This window comes from Meleagris gallopavo, chromosome 12 (genome assembly GCF_000146605.3).
Source record: "Meleagris gallopavo isolate NT-WF06-2002-E0010 breed Aviagen turkey brand Nicholas breeding stock chromosome 12, Turkey_5.1, whole genome shotgun sequence".
Lineage (NCBI taxonomy): Eukaryota > Metazoa > Chordata > Aves > Galliformes > Phasianidae > Meleagris > Meleagris gallopavo.
Window position 1 is genome coordinate 18759853 of NC_015022.2, and position 11770 is coordinate 18771622.

Below are 11770 nucleotides of genomic sequence, written 5' to 3' on the forward strand. Positions count from 1 at the left end.
TCGGCCCCGATACGCCCCTATCGCTGCGCCCCGAGCGCTCAGCACCGGCGCTGAGTTTGCTCACTCACTCACTCGAGCACTCTCAAGATGTTCTCTGTGGCTAATCAAATGTCAAAACAAGCTGCCCCTGTGATTTGGAGAGCTTTTAAACAGGAAGACATTTACCACTGATACAGGAGAGCTGCGTGCGTTGTCTGGGGCCGAGCCCAGGACGGGTTGCAGCGATAGCGGTGTTGGTTGCAGCTGCAGAAGTGATGTGCAGGGTGGGAGCTGCTCTGTGGTCTCTCTTTGGAACAATAATGACTATTTAAGATGATGGCAGCGATCCCAAAGCCATCACTGCTGCTGCTGCTGTGGGGACATGAGGCATGGGGACATGGATACGTGGGAACATGGGGATGTGGGGACAGGGGGATGGGGCTCTTCCTGCTCTGCCTCCACGTGCAATACTGGCCCTGAGCAGCTCTGTGATGATAAGAACGGTTCATTTCCTTCTCTCCTCCATCATCAGAGAAGAACGAGCCACGTCCCAGGTGAGCAGCAGGGACAGGGCTGTCCCTCACAGTGGCTGTGGCTGTGCTCTGGGTAGAGCTGCCAGCACCACCCAGTGACCACAAAACCAACTTTTGGTCACCGAAACAGCAGTCAGTGGGCACCAGTGCACATCCCAGTCTGCAGTGTATGGAGGTCAGAGCCTCACATGAGGGCTGCCCACAGGACCCCCATCCCACACAGCACCGCCCAGCCCTGCAGTGCATGGGGAGCAGTGATGGGGTTGGGATGCCCCAGAGCACTGGCAGTGCTGCAGCATTGTTTGTGCCCCATGTGAGCAGCAGCTGGAGTGCGGGGCTGAGACAAAGGTTGTGCCAAGCACTGGCAACCCACAGCACCGGGCACTCAGCACAAAGAGCTCCGTGCTGCCCACAGGCAAGTGTGACAACTTGGAGAGAAGGGGGAGATGGAGACTGTGGGACCACAGCATTGGTGCACACAGATGGCCCACCCCAAAGTGAGCAGAGGGGACCCGAACCCACAGGGCACAGGGGCAGCAGCACCCTTTACCCTACAAACCGCCGCCTCTCCCAGCTGAACACATGCTGCTGCACTCACCCTGTTTCCTGCTTTCCTTCCAGTGCCTGACCAACAATAACAACAACAACCCCTCAGCTTCCTGACGGCTTCTCAGCAGAGAGGTGCTTCTGTTGCTCAAGCTGTTGCCAGTCTGGAAATGAAGCATCTCGCTCTGGAGAAGCTTTCAGTCAGACACACAGCCCAGCAAATGCAGAGTGGGGCAGCCCCACACCGACGGCAGCCATAGGGGCACAGAACCCTGGGGGGTCCTGGGCGTGGGGACGTTGTACGGAGTGATGGAGGGGAGCGCAGTGACCCCACAGAGCCTGTCTGAACTTCAGCCTCATCACCTTCTGCCCTCCTCCCTCGAAATCTGCCCAGCCTTCAGCTTTAAGGCTTTGCTCTGGGGTCTCAATTAAGCCCTCACCCATTAGCACTGGAGGGGTGAGGGCGGCAGCGGGTGCCCCAGCGCAGGGAAGGGCTCTGGGAGCAGACAGGCACAGGCTTTGTTCCAGCCCGAGACAAGGAGAATGCTGTTGGTTTGCTTTGAGACAAATGAATGGATTTCACTGTTTGACCAACACTCATGAGAATGCCAGTCAGCGCGGGTTTGGCAGGAGGGCTGACACTTGTCAGCTTTGGTTTATAACCGGAGAAAAGCAGCCAGCTCTCCGGAGGAGAATGACGTGCGCGCGTCGCTGTGCGTGTTTGTTCTCGGAAGAATGTGTGGCAACAGCAGATCAAGCAAATAGTCGGGACTGCGGCACCGCAGAGCGCTTTGTCAGCTCGCCGGGAAGTTTGAGAAGGGCTTCGCACTGCGTGCAGACAGCCGGGCACTGCCTGGGGCCGGGCAGAGGCGCAGCGCGGGGTTGTGACGAACAGAAGCCCCTCTGTGCCGCCCCTGTGGCAGCAGCCCGGCTCAGCCCCTCTGCTGCCGTCATCGCCCTCGCCGGGAGCTGACGGAGCCCCGTGCTGGGGGGCACGCAGGGATCAGTGCTGGGGAGCAAAGGGACCCCCCCGCCACCAGCATGCACTCTCACTCGGGGAAGATCCAGCCCCGCTGGTGGCCAAATGCCTCTATTCAAAGACGTCCCCTCGGCCACATTTCCTGTGCTAAAGCCGGAGGTGAGCACACAAGCCACACGTGTGCAAGTGGCTTTGGTTTGGTTTCTAAGGGCTCTCCCGTCTGTGCACTGCTGCGGTTCCTCCGCCCCGCGCAGCCGGCAGCTCGCCTTGCGGCGTTCTCCCAGGGAGTGCTGGCAATGCCGTGGGACAGGGGTGTCACTCGGGCTGGGGATCGCTCTCCCTCTGGCCCAGGGAAACTGAGGCAGGGCAGTGCTCAGCCCCATCCCTGCCCCGTGACAGGGGAATGCTCAGGGCTCGGCTGAGGGACGCAGGACCACACGCAACCGTCGGAAGAAACCCAGAGCCGTGGCACATCCAGCACAGAGCGATGCTGCAGCAGGAGCAGAGCGGTGAGCCTGCAAAACGGCCCAGACTGAAACGACCGGAGCGCTCCAAGTGAATCACTGCCAGCAGCGCAGTAAATCAGCCCCTCTCTCCGAGGGCAGGGACTGACTTTCACAGCTCTTCGGGAGCCGTTCTGGTGAGCATCACAGCTGCAGGGGGAAAGAGGCTCAACCCTGCCTGCCTGCTCCAGACCCAACTCCTTCCCACCCCACTCCCCAAACAGCAGCGTCTCCAAAATGTGTTCTGATGGGGAAGAAGGTGCCTGGAGCTGGAGCTTCCTGTGCCTCTTCTCCCTCCTCCCCATCGCAGGCAGCCCTCCCCAGCCCGTGGGGATGCAGCTCTGAGCTCCGTGTCCCCGGTCAGAATGAGGAACAGCAGCCCCTGGGCTCCATGTGGTCCGTGATTTCCCTAACTTGGGGTGAATCCCCACTGCAGGAGCAGATTTCAGCCCCAGCCCTGCTCTGGCTTCTCCCCTGCTGTGTCTCCCCACCATTTATCCCCTGTGTGTGGCAGAGGTGGCTGCTCTGGTGGCTGCCGTCACAGCAGCATTCTGCTGGAAGGGATCTGCTCCTGAAAATAGCTCCGTATCATTACTTACATCTAATTGAAGGTGTTTTGAATGCAGCCTCCACAACACACAAACCCAATGGGAAATGACATACCATCAAATGAAAGCCCCCAAACCATGATAAATGGCTGGTTGGATGATGAATGCTTTTATTTCTTGCGTTAGCAGAGAACAACGCTGTTGACCCAGCACTTATCTGCACTACCCATGAAAGGTCACCGAGATGAATGGGATGCACCACTCGCTCTCCTGCATCCAGGTGTGTGCTGTCTCCAAACGTCCCATGCAGTGTCTGCGGGGGGGGCTGGGGATGATGCTGAGTGCATGGGAGGAGGTTGTCCCCTGTCCTGTATCCCCACGACTGCTGGAATCCCAGGGAGCTCCCTGCTGCTGGCAGGAGCACTGGCAGAGTGATGGGTTGCACAGGGGTTGTGATGGGTTGGACATGAGAGGGGACTTTTTGCTCCGCTGTCTGTCCCGTTAAATCAATACAAGACACTGCTCCAATAGCTCCACAATACCCACTTTTCTTGTGGCTGACCTGCACCTGGAAACAACGCAGATCCTCTGCCAGGCTCAGAGCACTCTGCCTTGTTACCCTGTGTGTAATTAGAGATGACTGCAGCCAGCACTCCAAGCAGCCCAAGGGGTGCAGAGCGTGGAGCCATGGCCCCCTGTCACCATGGGAAGGAGCTGGCCGCATCCTGCAGCGTCCCAGCAAGGTGCTGTGTGCGGGGATTAAAGTCTCCTGCTTAGTGGCAGGAAAATGCAAATGCTGCTGGAACAAGTTGTTAATTGTTAAACAGCGTTATTTAGAGGTAATCATCGCTGGAACAGCTTGTACTGTGAAAATGAGGCCAAGAGTTCCCCGGTCATGGACTCCAAAAGGGGAGAATGTGCCTTTGGATGGGCTGGGTGTAATGAACGCTATTAGCAGAGACGTGGGAAGGGGGGGGAAAAGAGGAAATGAGTGGAGAGAGGAGAGGTTACAGGGAATGGCTGCAGTGCTGCACTTCCCCACATGTCTCCCATGGATGGGTGCTACATGCGTCATGACAGTGAAACTGGGGCAGGAGGGGGGATCTGAGGATGGAAGATGGGATGCTGGGGATGAAAAAAAGTGATCTTGCTGTAGGAAGGCCAATCCTGAAGACTCAGCCACGTGCCGAGTGCTGCCATAGCAAATGGCACCAGGGGCAGAGCATGGGCACCTCTGCATGAGGACAGGGGTTCCCCAGCGGGTCGTTGTACTGGGATCCAGCACCCTGTCCTCGTGTCACACCGAGCCCCGGTGACCCCACAGTGCTCTGCAGCTGTTGGCAGGCAGGCCAGGCCTGCAGGCTCTGTCACAGTGTGTTGTCCCGCAGGCAGGGCGAGCCGGCTGCACTCTCAGCTCCAGCAGTTTGCTGAGGTTGGCACCCAGCTCAGCAGCTCCAAGCCATGGGAAATCCCAGCAAGGAAGTTGGGGAGAAGAGCCCAGCACTGGGCCATGGAGCAGTGCTGCAGACCGCCATCCCCAAGGACCAGTGCCGAGAGCCACCCCATGAAGCCAAGAGATGTGCCAATCCAAGTCTCCCATCTCCTGCTGAGAACAGCCTTTGGCCTGAGCTGTGCCCTTCCCACACCTTTGTGGAGCTGCAGGAGCAAGGAGGAGAACAAGGCAGGGGTTAACCCAAAAGGGAACCCAGCTGTGTCACGGCTGGGGAAGCCAAATCACGTTTTAACTTCATTAGCTCTGCAACAGAGATGAACCCAGTCCCCAAATCACAAAGCTTGGGGTCAGCCCCACCCCCAGTATAGGACACAGGTGAGGCAGGACCCAGCTCGGTGTGGGTGTGCTTTCCCTGGGCCCCAGCAGAAACACAGCAGTGGAACCCAGGGTTCCCCCATCACTTCCCCAGCCCCACTCACTGCTTCTTGCTCTGACTCAGGGCACCCTGAGAGGTGCCTGCTGGAAAGCCCCAGGGCTCTCACTGCCATGTGCATGTGAATGGGGGGAAATGTCTGCAAAAGGGGGGGAGATCCCACACCCTGGTCTGTTTTCGGGGTTCTGAGCCACACTGGGATACTGCTGGGGCAGCCAGGCCTGAGCTGTACCCACGCTCCCCACAGCACTGGAGCAGAAATCCTCTGTGCTTTGGCACCAGAAGAAACCCTGAACCATAGCCTGGCTGAGTCAGTGGGGATTTACAGGTGTGTAAATAGCCCGGTGGCTCCACATCCCCATGGCCTGGGATGGGCACAGAGGTGAATGTAGGGACTTCATGCTGCAAACATCACCCCTGCACCCTCAGCTCACCGTGAGGACATGCACACAGAGGGGGACCCTCGCTCTATGGGGCACTAAGACTCTACGGGGCTGTGATGCTCCACCAGGCGTTGCTTTCCCATGTCATTGCAAAGCCCTCAGCTGCCACCCCACTATCTGCAGGGGACGGGTCACATTGCTGGGGCAGCACCCAGAGCTCAGCACCAAAGGGATCTGGGGCTCAGGGTGCCCACTGCGAGTCCACCCCTCAGAGGCACCACCCCCGGCCCCATGGCAGTGCCACCCATTGCCCAGCACCCCCCTGAAGCTGGATGGGAGGTTTCTGTTAATCGGCTACAAACTATTAAGCTGTTGGCCAAAGCGCTCTCCTGCTCCTTTAGCAAGGAATTAGGCCTCTATAAAATCAAACAGCATGAATCTTAAAGATTTACACGGTGCTTTTTAAGCAGTTTTCAGTATATTTCAATAGTTAATAAAACTAAATGCTGCTTTGTGTAAAAGGTAATAGATTACAATCGGGTGTGTTTTACTAGCACTCAGTGTGTTCGTCTAACACCTCATACGTTAGAGCTGGAATCTATGAAAAGCACTTTGTGGAGATTAAAAGCAGATTTATCACAGATGTGCCTCAACATTATGCTTGGCCTGAACCATTAGACTCCTGCAGTTTAAAGGTTAGGCTTTAATGACTTCAAGGAAGTCGGGTACCTTTTAAAGGTTTAAATAAGCGGCTCAGATACCGATGCCGTTTACCAAACAAGGAGGACTGGTTAGGAGCCGCTCCGAGGATGCCTGCGTTACCACTTCAATGTCTGCTCCTTAAACCGCTTTGAAGCAGACACGGTAGTTTAACCCTCATGCAAATTAACAAAACGCTATTTGTGAGATGAAAGCGCTTCCTTGAAAACCTCGGCGGCAGAGCAGCCCTCTCCATCTGCGCTCCCTGGGCTGCGCCGTGTCCGTGCGCCCAGCGAGGTGCGCCCAGCGCGCAGCTCAGTGCTCAGCAGCTCCCGCAGGCACGGCAGCTGCCGGCTCCTTGCTGCTGGGCCGGTGGCGGTGGCAGCTCCCTGGGCAGCGCCGGTGACATCCCGCAGGCATGCTCCCTTGTCCCCACGCCCAGCTCCAGCCCCCCGGTGCCTCCAGGGCCACGCTCAATTCCTGGTGACCCGTGGGTATGGCAGCAGCGCTCATCTCCCGGATTCTGCTCGGATTCTGCTGATGTGTTCTGCAGAGCTGTGATGATGGTGGAACGCGCCGCAGCGCAGCTCGGCCTGGGAGCAGTGCAACCTGGTGGCACCAGTACCTTGTGCATGGCATGGAGCAGACCCCAGCCCCCAGCCTTAATGTTTGGTGTGTCCCACGCTCTGAGACAGAGCTGCCACCACTCTGTGACGTCACTCACAGCGAAGGCATGTTTTCCAGCAGCAGGTCAATGACTTTTCATCCTTGCTCCCACAGAGTGACTCAGCTCGCCCTTCACTTTGCTCCCGGATGCTCCCCATTTCAGTCTGTGCCGTGTGGGTGCCCCTGCGCTGTCCCCTCATTTCCACTTCTGCTTTCCCCCGCCTGTATTCTGTGCACTGAAACCTTCCCCAGAGAGCACCGCAGCCACTGCACGCCGGGTCCAAGCACCAAAGCAAAGCCTCACTGAAATGCAGTGATCCTCAGTACCACCTGCAGCTCCATGGCATGGCCATGCAAACCCCCCTGCGCAGACCTGTGCTGTGTCCAGCAGCACTGAGATGTCCCCACTATGAACATGGCACGGCTCATGGCTGGCCTCCAGCAGTGGGGAGATAGCTGCAGAGACTTATCTTGGCCAGCCCTAAAACAACCCAGTTATTGATCTTAATAAATACTTTATGCCTTAACAAGGTGTAGATTGTCATTCCTCCTGTCTCGAGGGCGATGACTCTAATTAAACACTTATAGATACGCTTAAAGTTTAACCCCAGTGACGCTAAGCTGGCACTCAAGGCCATGGGAGCACGGTGTGTTAACGAGGTGCTTGCACGTACACCATGGGGGCAGGATTGGTGCCACACCTCCAGCCTGCACTGCCTTGGGCTGGGACACGGACTGTGTGCCAGAGCTGAGCGCTGGGCACCTGTGGGCCTTTAGTGGCTCTGTGTTCTTTTTTTTCTTGCAGTTTTCTGCTGGGAACTGGTTTATACTGTTTGAATTAGCACTAGTATCACCATGTCGTTGTATGGATGTTTAAATAAATAAAGTGCCATCCACTGCATGGCAGAGCCATGCGGGCCAAGGAGAAAGCACGTGGGGTTTAGGGAACAGGTGAGTTTGCTCCATTCACATCCTTCCCACTCTGCATCCACTGCACAATCCTGTGCCATCCTCTTGGTGCTGGGTCCTCCTGCATCCCTGGGGAGTGCTGGGTTACCATGATGATGATGCTGACGATGATGGTAGACTCACAGGGTCATCTGAGTTGGAAGGGACATTTAAAGACCATCCAGTCCAAATCATCACTGGGAACATCAGCATCTCCACCAGGTTGCTCAGAGCCCCGTGCGGCCTGGATGTACTCTCAGATCTTTCAAAATGCAGCACGTGGGGGCACGGGGGCGCAGGGGAAGCCAATGATGAGCTCAAGCATTGGTGAAGAGCACCACGACCATGCCATCCTCCCTTCCCAAAACAGGAGAAGTGTGTTGCTGTCTTTGGATTTTGACTTCCACATCCCTTCTTGCACGCTACAGAGCAAACCCCGAGCTCTGCACATCATTTAACACCGAGACACCCAACAGGTTGTGCAAACCCAAACGGGAGCGGCCACGTTGAGCAGCCAGCAGATTTGGGCCATCGTAAGGCTTTCATGGAGAAACCTCAAACCGCCCCAGAAGTGAAGCCTCTCCTCCAAGCAGCTGTCGACACAATGACACCACTGAACAATGGTGGTCATTTGTCTGCTATGCTTGCCCTTTTCATCTTCCTCATTTTCAAAGTGGTGTTGCAGAACTGCAGGGTGAGGGCTCGCCGTTGTGGCCGTAGCTCGCAGCCCAGCCCATGGTCAGCTCAGGGTGCTCCTGGCTGATGCAAATAGAAACAGCCTGGCAGTGGTTGCAGCCTGCACTGAGCTCTCTGCTCTTTGATGGGGATCTTTGAAGTCACCCTGAGATGCTGCAATTAGCAAGAAATAACACGCAACGTAACAAGCTTCTCATTTGAAACTCTTCCCAACCAGAATTAACCAGCTGCTGAAGGTTTTCCATTTTGCAATGACTGCCTGGATTGCAATTATGAAACATTAACCTTCACTAATGCCACAACTTCAGACAGTGAAGAAAACCATGAGACTAGTCCAGAAACTGTAAGAAAAGAAGCACCCTCTAAAGAGCAGCTCTTCCAAATATCAGTGGGTTATTTGATGGCAGCATGCATACATGCCACCAAAGCAAAGCCTCCAGCTGTAGGGATGCTTCTTCTCAGCTCCAGCACGCTGCACACCATGGGAAAGGCTCATGCCTTATGGGAGATGGTCAGCAACAAGCAGAAATGGGGCTCACAGTGTAACTGGGCATCCCTTACCTGTGAGGAGCTGGGAAACAGAACCACGAGTGCAATTGCAGTTTTTGTTGGTCGTCTCCGGGGGTTCATCTCAGTGGTGCAGGTGTGGGGGTGGTGTTTGGGATGATGGTGGTGTTGGGGTGATGCTGGTGTGAACACACTGTGTTGGTCGGGTCGTTAGCTGACATTGCCCATGGGGTTGAGGTGTGAGTGCTAAGGGCAGGGGGTTGTCCACTCTTGGGACGGAGTGTGTGGGAGCAGGGGCTGCCCCCATAGCCCCTCTGCACCCCAGCCCAGGAGCTGCACACCCTGACCTCCCCATGAGCTTCTGCTCTGGGGAAGCAGCGCTGTGCCAGAGCAGCGATGTCACATCGACTGTGGGTCCAAACGTCCCCCAGGGGGTTCTGGCAACGGCGGTGCCACTGTGCTGGGAAACGGCGCTTTCACTCAGCAGCGTGGGTGTGAATTTGCATTGGTCCATCATTAGGCGGTAGCTCTTATTTAAGGCAATAAAGGTGCTTAATTTCATAGGGAAAACTTAATGGAGCACTTAGTTCCCATGCAATGCTTCTCGACATTTTATAGTCTTTGAAAGCATGGCTTACTAAGGGGCAGGAGCTGCATCCCCACGTCCTCCTGACCCCCTCAGGAAACAAAACAAAGTCTTTTGGAAAAAAGAGCAGGTGTTGTGGAAAAGTCAGAAGATGCAAATTCTTCGTTCTCATTAATTACTGTATTTATTCCATGATTCCACCTGTTCGCATGACGTCCTTCCCTCCCCGAGACTTCTCACAGCAGATTAAAGTGCCCTTTTATCATCATTCTGAAAGGCGTTTCATAAGGGAACATTAGTTCTCCTACATTATTCTTGCATGTTATAAAAAGTGTCTTTTTAAAATATTAGACAGCAATCGAGATTAATTTAAACCACATCAAACATGCATGGCTGGCTGGCTGGAGCGCTCATCCCTCCGCCACCCGCTCTCCAGGCACTGCGGCTCCGGCTGCAGCCAGCACTGAGCTTTGGCGTGGTCCTGTCCCTGCTCCCACCATGGGCACAGCTCTGCTGGGAAAGTGACCCTAGGACAAGCGGGATCTGAGCCTCAGAGGGACACCAACCAGGCGCTGAGCATGGGGATGCTGGGGTCCAAGTGGTGCCATGGTTGGGTGCTGGTTGGTGCCAGGGTCCTGGCAGTGCAGCAGCCGGACGAAGGGAAGGAAAGGTTGGTCCTTCGTGTCCTCGCCCCAGGAAGGATGGACTCATCGATGGCCTCAGGACTTGCAGCCCATCTCCACTGCAGGAGATGCTTGGACCTTGCTGGTGTGTTGGGTCAGCACATGGGAACCACCTGCATGTGCCATGGTAATGGAAAACCCCAAGCAACTCCATTTCCTTCCAGCCACAGAAGCTTGTAATCCTCACTTATTTTCAGCCAAAACCATTTCCACGGGAACACAAAGTTTACAATGCCTTTAAATATAAATTGGGCCTCCTTTATCACCCCAACATGCAGATCTAAGGGCACTGGGAGTGGTGGCACTTCATCCACCCATCGGAAAGCGGCCATCTCCGTCGCTGCCCCAGGGCTGGGCTCGGCTGCCTCACTCAGCATTCCAGACACATCCTCCTGGTGGAGGACCTATCAGCCAGATACCTGAAAACACATTTTCAACTCCAGCGAGCAATTGACTTTCAAAGCTTGTGATGCTTGTCAGCGTGTCTCCTAGGGCAACAAACAAACTCCGGAGAGCAGAGCGAGCCCTGCTTCCTGCAGAAGGAAAAGAGCACAGAGGTAGAAGAAGATTCTGGTTGCATTTTAAAGCTATTTATGGGCTGTGCAGTACTTGGAGGAAGGAAAAAAAGGCAAGAAGTTGAGTCTGTTTTGCTGGGTGACGGCTTGTTCATAGAATCATAGGATCAGAGAATGGCCTGGGTTGCAAAGGACCACAATGCTCATCCAGTTCCAACCCCTGCTATGTGCAAGGTCTCCAACCAGCAGACCAGGCTGCCCAGAGCCACATCCAGCCTGGCCTTGAATGCCACAACCTCCTTGGGCACCCTCTGTTGGAGCAGCACCTTGCTGCCCATGTGCCTGCGGGTAGCAGGGAGGTGTGGGGACCAATACTTGGGTAGGGATGGGGGGGACATGGAGACCAACAGCTGCATTTGGTCCTGTAGCCAAAATCTTCCCTAAAGCAGCACCTCAATCCTTGGGGTTGGGTGTACCCACATCCTGCAGACCCAAGACATCTGTGTTCCCAGCTTGGCTAATGGCCCAGTGCCGGGGTGCTGGTCCTGTACCTAAGGAAGGGATGAGGAGGGCAGTGACGTGCTGCTGCTCCCAGCTGCCAGCGTTCCCAAATCCTCACAGGACCCCTCCTCAACCTCTCCTTTTCCACGACGCACGAGAAACATCTTATTCCCAACATCAGCCACAGGACGAGCGCCGCTGTTTCGTTCGATCGTTAAGACATCAAACAGACACCTCGAGGAGCTGCACTCAGCCCCCGCCTCCCTGATTAGGAGCTCCCTCCCCGTGCCCAGCCGTGCAGGGAGGAGCAGCTCCCACGCTCCCCACGCCGTGGCTGTGATCTCCCATGTCTAATGACGCCCATTTATATGTCAGCGCCGGGAGAAGATTCATCTCCAGGTGACACGCATTCTCAGCCAAGTTCCTGTGATTATGGAAATCTTTATTACCAGGTTAGCCAGGCATGAATCAGATGGAAACTCCACGGTGCTGGGGGATGAGCTGAGTATCTCTGATGGGTTTGGCGGGATGAATGCGTTGTGTTGAGCCTTTGGTCAACGTGGGATGGGGGATGCAGAGGGGTCCCAGCCCCGGGGCAGCGGGGAACCCGCT